Source organism: Nipponia nippon, unplaced genomic scaffold, assembly GCF_047370975.1.
Source record: "Nipponia nippon isolate SJK-2023a ecotype South Korea unplaced genomic scaffold, ASM4737097v1 scaffold_2, whole genome shotgun sequence".
Lineage (NCBI taxonomy): Eukaryota > Metazoa > Chordata > Aves > Pelecaniformes > Threskiornithidae > Nipponia > Nipponia nippon.
In genome coordinates, this window is record NW_028262336.1 from 107638028 (window position 1) to 107658934 (window position 20907).

Here is a 20907-nt window from a genome sequence, read left to right on the forward strand (position 1 = left end):
ACATTAACTTCAAAGCCCAGCCGTAAACTTTCAGATGTAATGACTATTTGTCCAAAGGACACACATCAGCTTGATCAATGACTGAAAGGTATAAACCACAGAGGTTACATTTGCTAAACACTTGTGAAAAATACCTGGTTATAGTTGGGTGCGTGGGGGGGTAAGTTATTCCTGAATTATTTGGGCAGGCAGGCCCTAGGGGCAGAGTCAAGGTTGTCGTGGGTTGTTGCAGGTCCAGTGCTGAGTGGTTTCTGTCTCCAAGGAGGCTGGGCTGCCATGTCAGAGCGTGCCCCGGCGTCCCATCGCGTGCAGACCTTCGTCACCGAGCGAGGACCCTGTGGCTGTGCTGGCAGCTGTACTGCTCCCCTGCTTTTCCAAATAAACTGTGGGAGAAAACAACTCTCCTCTCAGCTGCTCAGGCAAAGCGTGTAGGACCACCAGCACTTTCTCTTGTGTCCTTGCTTGAGCCGTGCAAGCACCGACCGGAGGAAAAGCCCCCCTGGGCGCAGCTGCCTCGGGCCCTGAGCATGGCTGAGCTCCAGGGCGCGGGGTCCCTGGGGGCTGAGCCCAGGCAGCCCAGCAGTGCTAACGCAGCCGGGCAGGCATGCTGGGAGATTTCACACCATTTCAGTAAGATTCCCCACATCCTTCTTTTTTTCTTTTTTAACATGCTTTCCATTTTTCTGTCAAAAATTCCCTGGAAAAAGAGAGTAAGGATGTATTTTTGTTTCCGTGGCTTGCAAATGAGGAATCTGGAGGGAAGAAAATTTGTATTATGTGACTTTTTTCCCCAGGGTAACCATTGCACGTGCCCTTCCTGAGAACACCCCTTCTCTCCTCAGCCGTGAGGGCTTGCGTGAGGAGCCCAGACCCCTTCCTCTTCCTGGGCGGTGGATGCACCGTCCTTGTGCACGGCACGCAGCGCTCGGGGAGAGCACTTTGTAGGATTAATCACATGTTTGGTGAAATTGTTTTTAAAAGAAGTAATCGGGAGGACTGGCTGCTAGGCACTGGCTCCTGCTTGCTGGGGCTCCGGGGCCGGGGGATGCGGTCCAGACCTGTGCGATTCCTGCCCGAGGACGGAGAGAAGGAAGTGCTGGGGTATGAAGAGAGATTTTTGAAAGGTCCGTAACATCTTCTGCCAACATCTTTTTCGAATCAGCCCTGTCTGAACAAGCGAGAGCCCGGGAGAACTGCATTGTCCTTGCAGGAGAGCTGCGGGGGGCAGCTCTGCATGGGGATGGGGGATGGAGGGCTGCCACTGCCAAGGGAGCGTCGCCGTGCTTTCCCTCTGCCCTGCGTTGGCCTGTCCCCTCATCCCTCTGCGAGGCATCAAAATACCTCTATAGGGAACCAAGGAGCAAAACTGAGCTGTCCTCGCTCACCATACATGCTTAGGTCCCCAAATCCCTAACCCTAGAGAAAACCTTGGGCAAAAAGGCAAGAAGCAAAGGCAGAAATTCCTCTCCTACACCAGTTTGCATCTCCCAAAAAATGTGGCGTGACAGGCAGCAGAACCTCGAGCCGGCTGGGCAGCAGGAGGCACTGGCAGGGGAGGCACTGCCCCGCTGCAGCACCCTGAAGAGTGACGGCAGCGGCATGCCCCAGGATGCAGGCAGAAAGCAAGAGAAACAGGTAATCATGTGGAAAAAAATAGCCAATTTAACATGTCTTGCTGCTCAGTCTTTGGTACACCCTCTTTGCTCCATTCAGCGTCACGGCCATGGGTGTCCTCTGCAGGGGGGATTTTTGGAGTGGATGGAGCTGGTGGGGTGCACCCAAGTCCCTCACCACACAGGTGGTGCTGGGAGGAGACAGAGGCTCAGCTGGAGCAGATTATACCTGCCCCTGGATGTGCTCTGACCTCCAGGAGATGAGTTACCAAGTGGCCTTCTCCAGGCCCTCCCCTCTCCCCCTCTGGCATCCCAAACTGAGCTCCTCCCAGCACTCCACAATCTGTGGGAACAGCCACAAAGGGCTGGAGCTGAGGGTGGCAGGGGGGTTGAGATTGCATACTGGAAATGTAAAGCACAACCACGTCCTGAATCCATCTGGTCACTTTCCTCCTCATGGCACATCACCTTCTGCCCCCCCTCCCCGGTCCCGGTGGAGACCCCAGGGACAAGGACAGCTAATGGAGGGTAGTGGTGGGGCAAGAGGAGCAATAGCAGGGGCAGATAGGTCATTTCTTTTAAAGGGCAGCTGGCTTTACCCAGGTAAAACCCGTGCGATGCCAGCAGGTCCCACATTCAGAAGATCCCCAAGGGCGTTGCTGGAGCACAGTGCTCAGCTTCCCCTGCAACGCCACTGCTCGAGGGAGGGCAGCCAGCTGCTTGGCTCCTTTCCCCCCTTTTATAGCTGGGAACCTGTACCTGTGCTTTGTAGGTGTGTTGTGTATTTAAGTCCGGTCTTTGCAAAGGGATCCACTATAGCAATCAGCGATCCCTTTCCTGTGTCTGGAGTCCCATTTCGTACCTCCACGGGATCACGTCCTGCGCTTCAAAGCACGCAGGGAGTAGTGACCCATTTTATTACACGGTCATAAAGCAATGGCCTTTCTCTGGTTCTGTATAAATAATAAATAGTAGTTATATTTGTAAACGTAGGCCTGCCAGAGACTTTCAGTATGCGACGTGAGGTTTTCTCTGAAAAAGGAAGTGGAAAACAAGAACCTTGACAGCTTTCTACCTGGCTGTGCAGCTGCGCTGAAAAAGGTGCCCTGCGGATCAAAGGGAACCCGCTCCTGTTCTCCCCAGGTGCCGCAATGCTTCGCCTGTTAGACCAGGTAGTAGTTACCAGGCAGCAACGCTACGAACAGCACAAATGTGCACTTTGCTCTTCAGATGCTATGAAAGCCAGAAGGATGCCAGATTAGATTTAGGGAAGCACATACGGATGCGTTGCCTTCTCTGGCCTTGCACCATTCCTTAAAATCCTCTGTTGCTCTGGATGAAGACAGAAAGCACAGCTGTGGACAATCATAGCTGTAGAAGCATAATTGCAATTGCTTTCTGAGAGCTGCTTAGTGCTTCTGACAATCCTTGAGACCTGCAGCGTGTGACTACAGTACAAACGGAGAGTATCTTGGGGCAGGGATACAGTATGTGAACAACTCTGCAGAAGCACTGAAAAAAACCCACCTCTAACCTTTCAGTGGTTACATTTCACTGAAGGAAAAGATGCTCTGAGGCACACGCACAAATTCAGACTGAAGCCCAGATTTACCCATTCTGGGATTTCAGGCACTTGGAAAAGCATCTCTGAGGCAAAGTCCTACACCATGGCTTACCCTAAAGGCTGAGATGCCACCACAGCTCAGCTCTCAACCCAGTCACTGGCCAGAATTACACCGCCAGTCCACAGACAGCAAATCCCAGCAGTTCACTTCGTACATTCAAACGGGTGTTCAGCTTCTGGGGGGTAACAGGAAGGTGACAGCAGTGAAGTCTCATGTCAGTGTCGGAACAACTGTGTTTCAGCAAAACCTCCCTCTAAACCCCATACACTGCATAAGAGATGGTGCATCTGTTTCTATTTCCAGTATGATCTCGCTAATTACTTTTCAAGAATCTAGTATTCAGGGTTAATCAACATGAGCTGAGTTACAGTAAAGGTTCCTACAGCAATGGAGAAACCCTGTGCAACTCCCTTTCCCCAAGTTATCCCCTTGGATAGCGGGGTTTGTCCTCTGCCTGAATTCTGCTCAAAGCCCCATCATCCCTGCAAAGCCAGGTCCTCTCTCCAAAGAGCTTCTGCTTCTTCTCAGTCTTGGTCTATTTGACAAGGCACATCTGCCAATAGTTGATTTTTCTGTTCAGTAGTCAAACCAAAAGCTAAACATACACATTATAGATCAACCCCAAAACCCTCACAGGAATGGAAAGGTGGATTCCCAAGGAGACCTTGCCTTCAGCTGTGAGGCTTATGATGAAAAGCTATCATCCACTATACTCCGCTGCCTACGACATCGGCTCAAAACACATAAGATGCAAATTCAAAACCCCTTCTGTTTCTCATACAGAAAAAAGGTTTAAGAAAAGGTTTCCTAGAAGCAGTATCGCACCTAGTGTGCCGGGCAGTGCCAGCGGCACACTGGGGCTGGAGCACAGCAAGGCAGAAGGCTGGCTTAGCCTGGCCATCCCTATGCTGCTCAATAAAAGCAAGCCAGGGCAGAGTGGCACTGCTGGGCTCACAGGCACCGTGCCCATGAACTTGCTCCCTGAGGAGAAAATCTGTCTTGGAAACAGCTACCTGGAGCAATCCAAACCTGAGCTTCAAAGTTAGCGGAGAGTCCAGCCAAGAATGAGCAGAAGCCCAGGCCTGGAGTCCATCCCCACTTTGCTGGCGATGTAGACATGCCCGTCAGATGTGCCTACACCATCAGAAACAACTCCCCAGATGACTTGTGGGTCCTCATCCTTGATTGTCCCCATCATGTTGGTTAGCACATGCCTATGCTCTCCTCCAACCGCCAAGCAGCACTGCTCTGGGCATAGCTACTCCTTTCCCTCATGATGCTCCTCCAGCATGGTCCCAGCAGCCTTCCCATCCTCCAGTTCTCCTGAATGCTCTTATGCCTCAGCCCAGGGCGTGCAACACACTATGGAAACCCAACGCTGGTGAGCTACAGCATTGTCTTCATTATCCTGGGCATTTTGAGCTGGGATTAAAAAAAACTACAAAAATACTAGTTCTCTCTTAGGTCCATAAGCACAACACACAGGGCCAAGCTGAGCTGGAGTCAAGTGGCAAGGCCAACTTACTTTATGTGGGCTGGCCCTGAGCAGTGTGGACACAACTGCTCTCAGCCACTACCTCCTGGCTCCCAGGTGAGCTCTCTGGGGCAGGCAATTTAGCCTTGTAGATATTCCTGCTCTATCTGGTCCAATAAACAGTGTAAATAATTTATACAACATTATATCCCGAGCAGGCGGATTAGGAGAGCCCTGTTGCAGGCTGTCCCACAGCCTGTGGTTTGGCCACAGTCTTAAGATATAGCATACGTCAGTTAAATCCTTGCTCCAGGTGAGGCAGAGAGGGCATTCAAACCTCTCTTCCCAACGTGACTTGTCTGGGCTTTCTTGTGAGGTCAGCTTCAAAAACAGTCAAAATGCTTCTCTTCAGAAATATCAAAGCAAACCATTTTGATGTTTCTAATTTTATGGGTTAAATCTGATGAATGGATTGCACACCAATTGGCAGATAGTTTTGGTCAACCAGAAATTGTGCTTTTCGGTGACTAAACTGTTCTTCAGAAATCATCGGCTCTGCTTGGACCTCCCTTCCCGCTGCCACAGGAGAGAGCAGGGACGTTGTGGGTCATGCTCAGTGTACGGATCAGCTCTGCTCTGGCTCTAATGCACCCAGCAGCTGGTCTCACCCTCTGCCAGCTCTTCTGCTTGGAGACACCAAGGATCTTCAGTAGTCTCCATCTCTTGCTGTGGCCAGCTTCTTCCTCAGCTATACCTCTCCTGCTGCCATAAGAATGGCCACATAAAGACTGGGCTACTGAACTTAATTTCCGTATTGAGGATTTTTAGCTGCTATCATTGGTGTTTCTATGTCCTTGCTTTCAGGATACAAATCTTTATGATCCCATCCGGTTATACCATCTCTTGTCTGTTATATTTTAAACACCTTCTTAGGGACAGGTACAAACACAGCAGTGCTAATTTTTATTATCAGAACACGACAATGGGTCTCCACGGGTGGCTTAGCAGAGAATGGCCACATGTCCTTGAAGGACACACTACTTGGCCCTGATTTTTTGCCACCTCCATCACCATACGCACCAGCATCAGTCAGCAAGGTCCCGCAAAGCCCAGCAGAGCCATTACAGGCCATTAAAATGGCAGCCTTGGCACTTGCAGGGTAAGCACTGCCTGCAGGGGATGAAAGCCATGTGTTTGCGGTTGTTCTCCTTTTAAAGCAGATTTATTTTAACAGGAATGTCACAGTGTGCAGCTCGCAGTGGTGGCCAGCAGACATGGCAGTGTCCAGGCCCTGCTTCAGGATCACGAAGCCTCTGGGGCTGGCAGAGGACTCCTGGAGCCTTTTGGAGACCACCTGGGTGCTGCTGTGGTTGAGGATGCTGCAGCCTCCAACGGGGCCTGGCCAGCTCCTGCGGTGCCAGCGGCCCCGGCCCAGGTTGAGCTCCCGAAGGAGGGTGCAGCTCCACAAGCTTGGGGCTGAGGGACATTGGGGACCTCTTGCCAGGGTCAGGGAGATGCTCGGCTGCCCCAGCCCTCCCGAAGCACCAGGAGGAGGTGGCGAGTGGCAGACTCCCTGCTGTGGGGGACACAGACCCCCATCTGCTGACCCAACCTGGCATCTAAGGAGGTTTGCTGCTTGCTGGGGCTCTCATTTCACTTTTCCATGAGGCCACCAATGAAGCAGCCAGGGGAGACCTGGAGCGCATCAAACATGGCTACACGTCTCTGGGGGCGAGGGCCAAGGACATGGGGTCCCAGCTTTTTTTCTCCTCAGTCCTGCTGTTGACGGGGAAAGGCTTCAGGAGGAATGGATGGATCCTGCAGTGCAACTACTGGTTGCGCAGCTGCTGTTGACAAAAAGGATTTGGTTGTTATGACTGTGGGGACCCCCTCTGAGGACTGATGGGAAGGGATGGGATCCACCTCACCAAATGGGACAAAAGTGGTCCAGCATGCTGGGCAACCTGCTGGGGAATAACTTCAACATAGGAACAATAGGGGAGGGAGTTGGCAACTCACCATCAAGTGAAGATGTGCTGGACCAGGTTGGCAAGGAAAGGGTTCAGTGTGATGTGGACAGGAGAGACATCATAATCAACAAAACAGGGCTGAAGGGGGTGAACCTCAAGAGTATGCACATAGATGAGGAAATGGGTATGGGACAACTTTATGGTGGAAGCTCTCATACCTCTTCTAGGAAATCAGCACGACCAGGTGCCTCTCTGAAGTGCCTGTACGCTAATGCACACGGCGTGGGGAACAAACAGGAGAAATTAGAGGTCTGTATGCCATTGTAGGGCTACAGTCTCACTGGGATCATGAGTCGTGGTGGAATAGCTCACTGCTATGGGTGCTGCCAAGGATGGATACAGGCTCTACAGGAAGAGTAGGCTGGGAAGGCAAAGGGGGAATTCCCTTGGTTCGAGGAAACTGTGGGAATGCATGGAGCTCTGCCCTGGATGGATGAGGAGCCAGCTGAGAGCTTATGGGTCAGAATAAGTGGGCAGACAAACATGGGTGACGTTGTGGATGTCTGCTGTAGACCACCTGATCAGGAAGAAGAAGTAGTTGAGGCCTTCTTGAGGCAACTGGAAGAAGTCTCATGTTTGCAGGCCAATGAGGACATGGGAGACTTCAACCACCCCAATATCTGCTGGACAGGCAACACACCGAGGCACAAGCAATCCAGGAGGCCTCAGGAGTACACTGACGATAACTTTCTGACACATGTGATTGAAGAAACAACAAGGGGAGACGATCTGCTGGACCTCAGAATCACAAACAAGGAAGAAATTGTCAGGGATGTGAAGGCTGGGGTGGCCTTGGCTGCAGCAATGGAACCTGCAGTTCAGGATCCCAAGAGGAGCAAGCATGGCAAAGAGCAGGACCACAACCCTGGGTTTCAGGAGACCAGACTTTAACATCTTCCAATTGCTGCTTGGGAGAATCCCATGGGATACAGTCCTGGAAAGAAGAAAGGTCCAGGGGAGCTGGTTGATTTTCAAGGATCACCTCCTGCAAGCTCAAGAATGGTCTATGCCCAGACGCAGGATGTCAAACAAAGGTGGCAGGAGGCCTGCATGGATGAACAAGGAGGTCCTGATGAAACTCAAACACAAAAAAGCACACAAGAGTGGAAGCAGAGTCAAGTAACCCTACGAATAATAAAAAGACACTGTTGGAGTGTGCAGGGGCAGGGTTAGAAAAGCCAAAGCCCACCTGGAGTTGAATCTGGTGAGGGACATGAAGAGCAACATGAAGGACTTCTATGGCTAGAAAATGTGGGCCTGCTGATGAATGGGGAAGAGGGGACCTGGTCATACAGGAGATGGAGAAGGCTTAGGTAGTGAGGACAAGAAGGCAATTGGGAGAAGTCATGTTTTTATGAAGGGGAATCTATGCTTAACCAACTCAATAGCCTTCTATGACGAGATGACGGGCTTGGTGGATGAGGGAATAGCAGTAGGTGGTGTTTATCTCAACTTGAGCAAGGCTTTTGATACTATCTCCCATGACATCTGGATGAGCAAAATGATGAAGTATGGGCTAGATATGGGGACAGTGAGATGGATGGAAAACTAGCTGAACTGCCAGGGTGCTGATCAGTGGCACAAAATGCAGCTGGAGGCCAGGCACTTGTGGAGTACCCTGGGATCAATAATGGGTCCAATACTGTTTAACATCTTCATTAATGACCTGGATGATGGGAGAGACAGCACCCTCAGCAAATTTGCAAAGGAGGAGGGAAGGAGGGGTTGATGCACCAGTTGCCTGTGGCACCATTCAGGGGGACCTCAGCTGGCTGGACAAATGGCATAACAGTGATCTCATCAAGCTCAATGAAGGGAAAAGTCCTGCCCCTTGGAAGGAATAACCCCATTCACCAGTACACACTGGGAGCTGACTGGGCTGACAAGCAGCTTTGCAGAGAGGACCTGGGGCTCCTGGTGGAGAAGCTGACCATAAGCCAGCAATATGCCCTTGTGGTAAAGCAGGCCAACAGCCTCCTCAGCTGCGTTAGGAAGAGTGTCACTAGCAGGTCAGAGGAGGTGATCCTTCCCATCTGCTCAGCACTGGTGAGATGTGCTGTGTCCAGTTCTGAGCTCCCCAGTACAAGAGAGTCATGGACGTACTGGAGTGACTCCCTTGAAGACGATTAAGTGATTGGGGCAACTGACATATGAGGAAAGCCTCGGAGGGCTGAGGTTGTTGACCCTTGAGAAAAGAAGGCTCAGGGAGGATCTTACCAGTGTATTTAAATACCTGATGTTGAGAGAGAGTAAAGAAGATGGAGCCAGGCTTTTCTCAGTGGAGCCCAGTGACATGACAAGAGGCAATGAGCACAAACTGAAACACTTTTTTACTGTGAGGGTGGTCGAACAACAGGCTGCTCAGAGAGGTTGTGAAGTTTCTGTCCTTGGAGATACTCAAAACCTGACGAGACACAGCCCTGGCCAACCTGCTTTGGCTGACGCTGCTCGAGCAGGGGGCTTGGCCTAGGCGATCTCCAGAGGTCTCTTCCAACCTCAACCATGCTCTGATTCCGTGAGATTTGTTTAAATCTCCATCACAAAGTATTCCATCAGTTCTCACCTCAGTACAGGAAATCTGGCTTTCAAGCCCAACAGCACATTGAACCTTTACCAAACCTGTGAGGCCAGAGTTTCAGGAGAGCTTTAACAACCTAACAAACCAAGGAAGTACAAAAGGTGCCACGCAAGTCAGATGTTTCTACTGCAACAACCATCTGATCGGAAGTTTCTCAAACAAAACCATTTGCTGTCAGGACAGAGTGGAGCCAAGTCAGTGTGATTCAAGTTTTTAGAGTCAATTTTGCAAAATATCTGAAGGAGTTACTTAGTGCCACCCAGTGTTGGCAGCTAGAAAAAGGAAGGTTAAATATGGTTACAACTGGGTGTAGCTTAGTGAAACAGGAAAAAAATCCCTGCTTTTGCTTTCTGTATCAGGGGTGAGTTAATTCCACAGAAGCTGTGCAGCACGGAGGTCCAGGAGACAGTTGTCCCGCAGCTGAAATGTGGCTTAGCCGTCTCGTTAAAAAAAAAATCTTCCACCTTTCATATTCACTTTTCAAAGCAGGTAATCAGTTTGAGATGTAGATGGCCTCTTGTCACAAGACTCACTCCTCTAGTCTGACATCACTCTAGAGAGAAAGTTGTGCTGACTTTTCCCGTTAGATGTTCAGGAATTTAGATGAGAAACAACTATATCAGAGGTGTCTCTTTTCTAGCGTAAGTAAAGTTAAAACATTACTTTTTTCCCCCTTTATCTCAGATGCTGCATATGACCTGCCCTTTCCTTGAAGCTTTTTAAATTATACAGGATCTCACATATATCAGACATGGAAATAAATACTCTCCCAGTTACGATCTTTGGATGACTGAATAATTGCACTTATGCTTTTGTCCTTCAAAGGACTACATAAAGCTGGTTAAGTGTCATAGGCCCATTTAGCAGACATGGAAAGCGAGGTGCTGAGCAGGCACTGTCCTCCCCATCGCAGCAGAAAGCTGGGTCCTGGCCAGGAGGGGATGGAGGGGACCCGGAGCCCAGAACCCAAGTGGGAAGGAGGGGAAGGGGAAAGCAAGGCACTGAGATGTCTCCAACCCACCAGACGTTGCGGGGGTGAGGGGATCCCAGGGTTGTGGTTTCACCTGTAGTGGCCATGGCAGAGAAATCCTCCTTCTAGCATTTTGGGCTCCTTTACTCTGCCCTGAAGTAGTCTCGTTGCCCAGAGGAAAAAAGACAGCAACGGTTTGAGCGGTTCTCTGCTGGTTCTTTATTTCAGCCCCTAGAAGATGGAGGGCCAAGGAGAGACTGATGCAGGAGTTTATCTCAGATTGATACAACAAAAGACCAACAGCAAAGTGAAGCACGTTTGCCCTCTGAAGCAACCTCACCTCCATGAGGTGCCACGCTGGTTCTCCGTGTTTCTGGGTGGGAGGGGTCCCTACTGGCATTTTTACTCTTTTTTCTCCCACCCATGCTCCATCTCCCCATTGCACAGCCGATCCCTTGGATTTGTGCCTGCTGACAACAAGCTTCCTTCCTCACTTACCTTTCACTGAGTGCTGGGAAACAGGCCAGGTGGTGCGGCCACGGGTCACGTGCCGAAAACTCCTCTTCTGTGGCCAACACACTTGGGGTGTTTTTTTCTTTTCTTGCCAGTCTCGTCAGGTTCCTGGAGGACCTGGGAGCTGGGCTGGCTCCTGTAGGAAGACGTCCGCGGTCATTAATTACATCTGCATGTCTCACTAGGGCCCCACATGTCCTAGGTGCTCTCCACAGCTATGAGATTCCCAGTCCTCCTCCCACAGAGCTCACGGTTTAAAATCCAAGGCGGAAAATCACTAATTCCTGTGACGACTGCTCAGCCTGTGCCTCAGGAATTTGTCAAAAAGAGAATTTTCCCAAAGAGGGGCCACAGGACACAGTCAGCACAGAAAGAGGTGGGTGGAGGAAGGAGACCATATAAATACACCATTCATGGAAAAAAAAAATCCACGTGTGTCCCCCTAGTTAGGCAGGTTTACAAAGTAGGTTTACAATGAGAGATGGGCCCTGCTCCAGAGGTTTTACAGTCCCAGTGACCAGGATGAAATAGCAGGAAGCGGAAAGGCAGAAGCAGGAGACCTGGGAGTCCCTGCGCTACACAGAGCAACTCAGCTCAGTTTGCAGGTTTGAGGCATTTTTAAGCCTATAAATAAACTGGGGACGTTAATGATGCCATTAATCTCTGTTGGCTGCCGTCCCAGCTATTTTCAGTGGCGAGGTTACCTTGCCTTTCCCAGCAAAAGTAGGTCTCGAGGGGAGGGCTGGGCGAGCGGTGGGGATGGATGCCGTGTGCCCAGGGACGGGGGACACTGCCCTCGGTGGGAGGACACAGCCGCCGTCCTTGGCAGCGCCCCAGGAGAAGGTGTCCTGAGTGCAAGCCCTCCTGGCTCCTGGCCTGGAGGAAAACACACGAAAACAGTTGTCAGGTAATAAATGACGGGAAAAAGCAGAGTGCTGCCGGCTGCAGAGGGAAGCGTGTGACTGCTCCTGCCTGCGGCCCCTGCGGCGGAGACGCCTTCTTCATCCTCTGCAAGGAGATGCCCCTGATAGAGACCCTCTGCTCCTCTGGACTCCCTGGGAGCCTGCTCCCCCACCTCCGCCTTTCCAAGGACAGAAAGTGGCAGGGCTCAGAGCTACTGGAGAGGGGGGAGCCCGGGAGGGGACAGGCCAGGGGCTCCCAGCACACTAGCCCAGGGCAGGGAGTGGCTGGGGTGCAGGTCTCGGGGGAGAACAAGGTCTGCCCTGAGAGAGCTTCTTGCCCATCACTCACACCAATAGTCAGTGCTTCCCTCACAGGCAGAGAGAGAGAAGAGGTCCCTTTGCTTTCCACCCAGGGGGAGCAGGAATGTCATAAACTCAGACAGTAAAAGGTGCTTTTCCTCCTTCCCACAAACACCAGGGAAAAAAAAAAAGGAGGTGGATGCATGTTGCTCTTCCATTCTTGCATGAAGCTGATCTGAGGTAGGTCAATATATAGGTGCACCAACGCATCCTTGCTTTGTCATGTATGGTATAACACAAAAAAAGCTCTGTCTCTGCTCTTCACTAAGGTCTCACTATGGGATCCTGTGAGGAGAGGAACCCCAGGACCACATCTGCCAGGGAGAAGAGCAGCCCAACATCTGCCCTCAGTGCTCACACTGCACCCAGAGCTGGTTTGGCTATAGGCGGTATGGCCCTGAGGTTCATCTTACAAGTGTACCATGATTTTGTTTATTTTATTATTTCTGTTACAATATGTCAAGAAAAATGAATTCCTAAAAGAAAATGAAGTTCACAATTACTGGAAATAGGTGCCTTTGAAAACCAAGTCTACACACTTCTTTCCTTTGACCTGCCTGCTCAGATACCCAAGACCGTCAGATACCACCACACGTGGTTAGAGAAATGAATGTTGCTGTACCACCAGAAAACAATGCTGGCCAACCTCTTCTTTTATCTTCTGCAACGAGCTCAAGAAATTGATACGTTTGCTAAGTAATATCACAAAAGAGTTGTTCGCACTCTGGTCCCGGGTGACATTTGGCTAATGTAGCTATTAGGACTTATTCTCATGAAGCATTCAGTGGCATAGGCCTCAGTTTCCCTATCTTCTCAGAAAGCACCCACTGTTTTTTGTTCTTTGTGTAGTTTAGTGTTTTTTCCCAATTTCTTAATAGCTATAGCGGTCTGGATGACACTTCCTTATAGCAACTAGGAAAAATTAAGAGACTTTTTTTTTTTTTTTTTACCTTAACGATGACATTTTGGGACCAATGTCAGCAGTTTCTCTGTGGAAGATCCAGCCCTTTTAACCTCCCTTGCATCTCACAAACAATGCGTCCTGTTCTCCCTCAGGAACTGCTATGAAATGCATGTAATTTACTTGGGTTTTGCTGGTTTGCTTCAATTATATCCACTGGACAATCTGAAAGCACTGTTAATGCTACAGCTTCGATGCTGCAACTGCTGTCTACCCTCTTTTAGGGGTCGTGCAGAATACGACCATTTGAAGGTCTCTGGAGGCCTGGGCAGCACGTGCATGGCGTAAGGAGGCAAGGTTTGGTGCTGTGTGTAGCCACTTTGGCAAGCAGAGACACAACTGGATGCCGCGCCGTGCACTGGATCTGTGAAGCTATGGACTCGCATATTGATGGCAAGATCTGAGACACCAACCCCAGCAATATCCTACTGTGCAATGGAGAGAGAGTTTCTTTCCCACCTTAATGAGCCTACAGAGTGTTGAGCCATTTTTGCAATGCTTTTGCAAAGCCTCCTTTCTGGTCCCTGCTGCCCATGACTGGCACTCTGGGGAGCCTGTCAGCTTGACCGCTCACCCAGGACGCTGCCCTTTTGGACATGCTGATGCAGGGCAGCAGGGAGCAGGCACTGCAACAATTCCTTGGCTGCGCGGAGGTGTCTGTTAGTCACATCTCCAGCAGCTTCGGCAGACTTCGTGCAGTTATTATTAACTCCTAATCACTGCTTGCGGACTTTGCTGAGTGATTGCCAGGATGGGAATTTTTTTTATCAATGGAATTTCATCAGTTGGATTTGCTTGCTGTGCTTTAGTTTGTCATATTAGAGATATAGCCATCTAAATCCTATTGGTATAAACTGGAGCAACATCAATCTCAGCAGGGAAGTGGGTAAAAAAGCCTCTCAAAATCCCAGTTTTACTCCTTGTATTCTGTGTCTGGAGAAACAGCATGTCCGATAAGAAACCAGCTTGCAACTGCAATCTGGCACAAGGCGCACAGAGATACTCCAGGCAGGCTTAACATTCACCTTGACAAAGCAATCAACTTGTCAAGCAAAGGAAGTCATCGTGGCCAGAGTGGTGATGGAAGGTAACTAATACTCCCCATCTGCAGCATCAGGCAATTAAGGATTTAAGATATTACAAGACAGGAGAACTGAAATGTTAGAGAAGAAAACATATTTACAGAAGTGGAGACATTAGCAACATGTAAGGGCCAAAAAAATGGAAAAGAAATGCCAGAAATGTTTCATATTGGCCCCAAATGAATAACAGCCTCAAATGAAGTGGTTAAGTCTTGTTGCATATGGCAGGAATGCAGGCTAAGCCAAGCAAACAGTCTCAGGCTAGTAGCACAGAAGAAATTATCTCCCTAGAGCAAAAAAAGCATCTGTTTATTCATCTCGGTTATGAAAATGTCCTTGTCAGATCTTAGCAGCCCTGAGCTCTCTCTTGGCAGGTTACTTACCTCCTCTCCGCTCCAGGAGACCTGTAAACCATTTCCCCCCAATACATGATGCATTTACCCATCCCATCCCAATCAGTCGTCCTCGCTTTTCCCAGGAGCACTGAGCTCCCTATGCCTGGAAAGTCCTGCTACACGGCTGCTAGTAGCAGCGACACAGGAAGAAATCCCTGCGCTCCTCTGAAGCCTCACCTGCACAGAATCACTCTGTGGGGACAGGGATACATAAAAAGTGCCTTTAATGGCAATACCAGCTAAAATAATTCCTTCCTACTGACCCTGCTGCTCACTCACACCAGAGCACGGCTCCTGCTGACACAGCCCTTCCTGGCACTGGGAGGGGAGTGCTGAGGACCAGGGCCCAGAACCCACCAGTCTTAAACAAAATCCAGCAAAAACTTGTTGTGGCCTAGAAAAATCACCAAACAAAGAAAAAAACCTCACTGGGCGAGTTCCCTGCTCTGTGCACTGATGGAGAGGTGATGCGCTGCAGCTCAGAGGTAGGAGTGAGCAGCTAGAGCAGGGACGGGCATTGCTGCCAAAGGTTAGCCTCAAGCTACGGCCAGTGTTTCCACATTTCCAAAAGGAGGGAGAGAAGGGTGACAGTGTCTCAGACGGTCAATAGCTGGAGTGAGGTGGGAGAGCTGAGCCGTGCACCAAGGCTTAAGCGAACCAACGCACGCAACCGCTGACTGACAGTGCTGGCATCTCCAGGAAGGCCTGAGGACCCACACCTGATGTGCACGTTTCGGAGACCAACAAAAGCAGTGATTCATCAGATCAGTCATAGAAATGTGAAATTCTCTCTTGTTAATGTCGACAATTAATTCTTATATTTGCCTGGGAAAACAGGTCCTGGTGCCTTTCCTCCAGGAGGCCTGGGTACACAGCAGTGGGAGCCTGTTGTTGCCTTCTCTAGGACCAGGATGATGCTGTGCTGGCCGGGCAAGAAAATGAAGTTGCTCCCCTGGTCTGAAGTGAGCGCTGAACAGACTATGGACTCAAGAACATGGGAAGTGACCACAGCTATATAAACCTGGCATTTCAGTGTGCCCCTGAAGCAGCACTGGTCTGAATGGACTGCTTTAGCGAGTTTGGGTTTCTCAGTGTCCTGGAGGAGATATTAGAAAGTTTTGAGATTCAGTCTCTAATTAGGTCCCTGTAGTGATAAGATTGTTTCCCTTATAATCACTCAGTGGGAACTGGCACTTTATCCTCTGTACTCAAATTTTTATTTCTTTCACCCTCATCTTCTCTCCAAAGCCCAGAGTCTCCCAGTCCACTGGATGACAGCTACAAAAGCCTTTGACATTCACTTTAAGGACGTTTCTTTTCAGCTGCTTCACATTTCCCTTTGACAAGCTCTTCTAGTGATATTTACTGCAACTAATGAATTAACTTGCGGCTGGACCACTTGCTACACTTTTCAATCCAGCGCTGTTTTAAACCTTGATTAGCTGGTTTGATTTTTAAATCTCGTGGAACTGCTAAGTCCAAGCTGTCCTGTTGCACATGGTGGCTGGGAGATGGTTCCTGGTTATGCTGAGCAGCAGCCATGGGCCGTACACAGGCATCAGGCGTCCGGGGGGACTCCAGCTCTCCAGCAGCTAGCGAAACAGCCTATTATCCAGAGGAAATAGTTCAGTTCACAGGGAAAGTTATTTGGATAGCTGGAAAAGAAAGAGTCTTACTAATTTAAGCATATGTGAAAAATGATGCAATGCAACATGCACCACGTTTCACAAGCATCTTGCAGAAGTGATATTACACAAATGCACCTTTCTCCACATTTTTCCAGATCTTCTTTTCTGTTTCTAGCTATGGAGCTCATCCTTAGCAATGAACAGGAGTCCAGAATTTCAAATCAGGATCCTTATGAGTTCCTACATAAAATTAGTCTGATTTGTATAGATTCTGCCCTCTCAAGTCCCATGATACTTACAGGGTCTGCAGGTGTTCAACTGTTGCGACAGTCAGGTCATTTTTATTTTGGCAGCTAACTGTGGTTTTAGGCACCTGATTTTTAGCGAGTTGACTTCCAATTCTAAAATTTTGGCCTGAAGGTAAGCAGAAAACTGGAATTTGTAGCCCAGAGCCCAGGAACACGCGAGTCATGTAGTTGCCCAAGTTCAGGCTGCAATGCCAACGCACATGGAGGCTCTTGGCTTGTCGGAGGACTTACAACAAAACAGGAAGTTATTAATATCAGAGCCTGCACTGACTTGAGAATCAAACAATATCAAACAGAAGGTGTCTCCCCTTTTTCCTGTTTATCTCTTGCTATTTTAGAAGCCAGGGGAGACAAAGAGTCAAAGTGTTTCTCAATTTGGTGCTACGAGGCAGTGAAATCGAACCGGCAGACCGTACATCATCGCAGTAAAGATATGGCATCTCTCTCCTCAAGACTTTAAAGCTTTCGCTGTACTTTTAAACAAAGAAACCTATTTTGAAGTGATGGGGTGGAACATGACAAAATAATGCAGTGCAACGGCATGCAGGAGTTCAGATGTGGTGAACAATAAATGAAACTACAGGGGAGGGTAATAGGCTGGCTTGGTATAATTATCTTAGGAAAACACTGGAACTAAAGAACTTTCTCCTGTGAAAGTGTCATTTGTTTTTTAATTAACACAGGTCATTAGGAATAAGGTTCCATGTTGTGTCTGCGTGATGGTTTATCAAAGCAGGGTCAAATTACTGGCAGGGTCCTGGGAGGAAGCTCTAGGGTAAAGGAAAAATACCGTACATGCCGGCTTACTACTACATGGCAGAGAAATGAGCAAAACTTGCGGGACTCATGGCCCAGCCTCGTCACATCAGTGCAGCACACGCCAGGGAGCCCTTAGACCTCTGTTTTCACTGCTGCCGAACACAGTATTTTCTTTCAAACAAGGACAATTTGAAAAAATGCCTTGTCTAAAAGGGAACTGGACATAGTCCCTCCTTGAAAGGTGAGACTGAGCAGGGAACCCTGCGCTGAGAGCAGTCGGCGTGGGCAAAAAAGGAGAGCCAACCTGTCCAGATGTGGGCTCGTTGGCTGCTGGAGCTCTTCTGTGTTTCATCAGCTGCCAGGGAGCTGCCTTCCCGGCCCCGAAATTCTCAGAGCATTTCACAAAAGACCCATGTTGGGCCCCAGAAAACTGGCACTGGACAGGAAATTAAAGGCAAAACCCAAGACTATTTATTTGTGTCAACTTAAAATTGGGCAGGTGATACTTCCTAGTGTAACTTGGCTTTTCTTTAAAAAACAAAACACAAAACACTTAACAGTGTCAGTAGATATATCAGCTCCCTTGGAAAAGTTTCCATTCTCTTGGGGAAGCAGGAGATGTGAGGACTCATCGCTAGGCTCTTTCACTCTTTCAGAGTTATTTGGAGGTTTGGGCCTGTTTCTTTTTTCCCATCCTATCTCGCTGAGCTGCTCACAAGAAATTCCTAGAAGCAGATCACTCCCACAGAGCCCTACGCCTCTCAATTTACACCAGAAAAACACTGTTTGTACCTGCACAAGATAAAAAAAAAAAAACACAGAGGTGTATCTTCTTTTCTGTCCTTGATAAGGCTTCAGCTGCAAACACAAGGCAAGAGTCAAGCTGTTTTCTTTCCGCTGGGGTTGCAGACGTCAAACAAAAACATCATGGATTTCATCGCTACCTCAAGGAAATCTGCTGTAAATGACTTGCAGGGTCCACCACCTCTGACAAGATTTGTTACCTACAGCACTGATGTAAGCGGCATATTCCTCACAGAAAGGCACAGCAGTCAGCTCTCCCCCAAAATGGCATCTTTTCCCCCACTCGGGCCACTTTGGGGGATGTTGAGTAAAGAGGGGTACAGAGAGCGGCTGCAAGGCTCCTAGCCAAGCCCTTTTGTGATCACGGCTATGGTCCTTACTAGACTCTCTCATCATCCCAAACTTCATCCCTACACGGGAAGAAAATCTTGTTCTCTCTCAAGACGAGGGTACAGGAGCACAAGATGACAAAACCACTGGCCCCACCGCCTGGAAGGTGCAGTTTCACGTTGCAGCTGAGTCAGTCTAACAGCTTCTTGCTGTAGACGTGGACGGGCTTCTCTCCGGCTCTGGTCCCGCACTCCCACTCCTGCCTTTGCACTTTGCTGGCTCCCACCCTGAGGACACCATTTCAGGGATCTAAACAAAAGAAAACTCTGTAAAGCAAGTAAGTCTCCTGAGTACCACGCTAATATCTTAGCTGCTAGACCTCCTTTCTTGCAAGTAGGGAAAAGAAAAAAGGTAAGGAGAAGGCAGAGACAGTACCTTTAAAGGCTTGAATCCACAGCAATCCCATGCTCTTTTTTTTTTTCCCCTTTCTCTCCCCAGCTGTCCTTCCAGCAAGCTCCTGTTCGCACAGTAGCACTTCTCAGAGGCCGAGCCCATCAAGGAGCTGCTCCCCCAGCACACACCAGCCTCTCCTGCCCATGGCGAGCCCGGCACAGAGGGAAAGAGCAACCACTCCCCTCAGCATCACCCGGGCACCGAGCAGGATGCAGGAGCCGGGAAGCAGTCCCCTCTTGCAGTATACCCTGCGACCAGCCCCAGCCAGCCACTCCTCACTGCAAAGGGTCTGTAAATCCTGGGATTTACCTGCCCACATGGTCCTAGCAGGTATCCCAGCGATGGGTGGCTCCTGCCTGAGCTTATGGATGAGGAAGAGGAGGAAGGGAGGGAGAACAGTTTCAGATAAAGTGGAATTATGCAAGACAAAAGAGTGGTTACTAGGAAAAGAAAATGAATGATAGAAAAATGGATGCGAATAGTTTTTGTGTTCAGAAGCAAGAAATGTGAGAGAGGTGAAACGAAGCAGAGTGAAGGGAAAGCATTCTGCAGAGTGAATTAGATTTACAGCAGAACATCAGTTCCCTGTCTAGCTCAGGTCAAACATTGCTTTGCATGTGGAAGTCAGCTACACTGAGTGCTCTGAAGGATTACCTTTGCTGTCCAAGACGTACAGTCTAAAGGTAATGCAGAGTGAATCTCTTCAGGGCCTGATATGGTTCTGTCTCATACCATACCTGAGTGCCTCACAGGCTTTGAAGAATTAATCTCACGTGCCTCGGGGGTGTGGAAGTGCTGTTCTTCCCTGGAGAATGAGGGGCAAAAGGCAGAGGGGATGGGAGCAGCTTACCCCGGGGAGTCAGTGGCAAGACAGAAACCTGGACGTAGATCATCTAAGTCCCAAGCTAGCACCTGAACTTCCAGACACACCCTCTTCTCCCCCAAAACGTGAGAAAAGAAGAAACTAAACCACAGCCATACCACAGTGGTTTAAGTCGTTTGAGAGTCCTGGATGCAACCTCCCATGCAGCAATCACCGCACAATCCTGGCTGGCTTCAGCACTACCATCTTACCTTTCCCCTCTCAGGTTTTCTGTTGCATCTTGACATAAATTGGGAGCTGCCTCAGGCAGAGGCTGTTTAACCTTCCCCATTACTTTGCATGTGGCACACAGTATCATGGGGTATCTTGCAGTTTTTGACTCGGAATTGAGTTTTTGACTCTGAGAGTCAAATTATTTAATGCCACTTATGTCTGCTTTGTGAAGCCTTTCCATCCCTGTGAGCAGCTGACAGAAGCAATAAGTGTGAGCAAGAGCCATCTGTGCACACCACTCAGGTTTTATCATCTCTGCTTATTCTGAGATTTTTGATATTAGGGAGATTATTTAGGTTGCAGGCAATAGCTCTTGAGGGTGACAAGAACCTGGCTAGTGAGTCAAAAGAAGCCTAAAAGACCTGCACGCAGCAGAGACTGCTTTATAGGAATGAGGCGCTGCAAATGAATTGTTTATGAAAACTCTGATGATACCCAAACTGCTCTTGTGAAGGATTTATGCAATAGAGATGTATGTGTTCCTGCTGCACTACTGACTGTTCCTGTGTATCTATCTCCTCTTTCCCTGCCCTTCAAGGCTTTGCTGTGAACATAGTGATGGGTACTGTTCCTGAGGAGGGTTGGGGGAGAATCTAGAGACTAAAGATTTGCTTCAAAGCAGATCTTCAAACATCTGTTTGTACTTATGGCACAAATATTTAGCACACTACAGCACATAGCTGCCTGTAGCTTCAAGGCAAATGCAAATGCTAAGAGGTATTAAACACGCATAAACATAAACAAGATAGCCTGGAGTAGCTTATCAGTTAGGTGATAATGGGTGGGGAAAGGCTCATTGTATATTTAAGGCCCAGTCTTTTTCCCACTGATTTTTTTCTGTGTTAGTAATGGGCCAGGGAGAGGAAAACGCTCGTGCATTTTAGCCTGGCAATATTGCTCAGATCAGAGCCAGTCCTGACTCGCTCCTGCAGTGGATCCTGCTTGCTGTGGCATCAGGGTGCAAGGGCAGTCTCTGGCTAGCCGCTCTCTGAGCTGGGAGAGGCAGAAGACAACAGCTAATGTCAG

General features: G+C 49.2%; 1 pseudogene across 1 annotated transcript in view; it reads right to left on the reverse strand.

Annotated features, from left to right (window-relative positions):
• Nucleotides 1-727: 727 nt before the first annotated feature.
• LOC148055912 (uncharacterized) overlaps nucleotides 728-20907 on the reverse strand; it is a 69097-nt pseudogene continuing 48917 nt past the window's right edge. The window contains exons 4-5 of the transcript XR_015705021.1: nucleotides 11508-11679; nucleotides 728-1343 (exon numbers count right to left, since the gene is read on the reverse strand). The product of XR_015705021.1 is annotated as an uncharacterized LOC148055912 (transcript). The remainder of the gene's footprint in view (nucleotides 1344-11507; nucleotides 11680-20907) is intronic.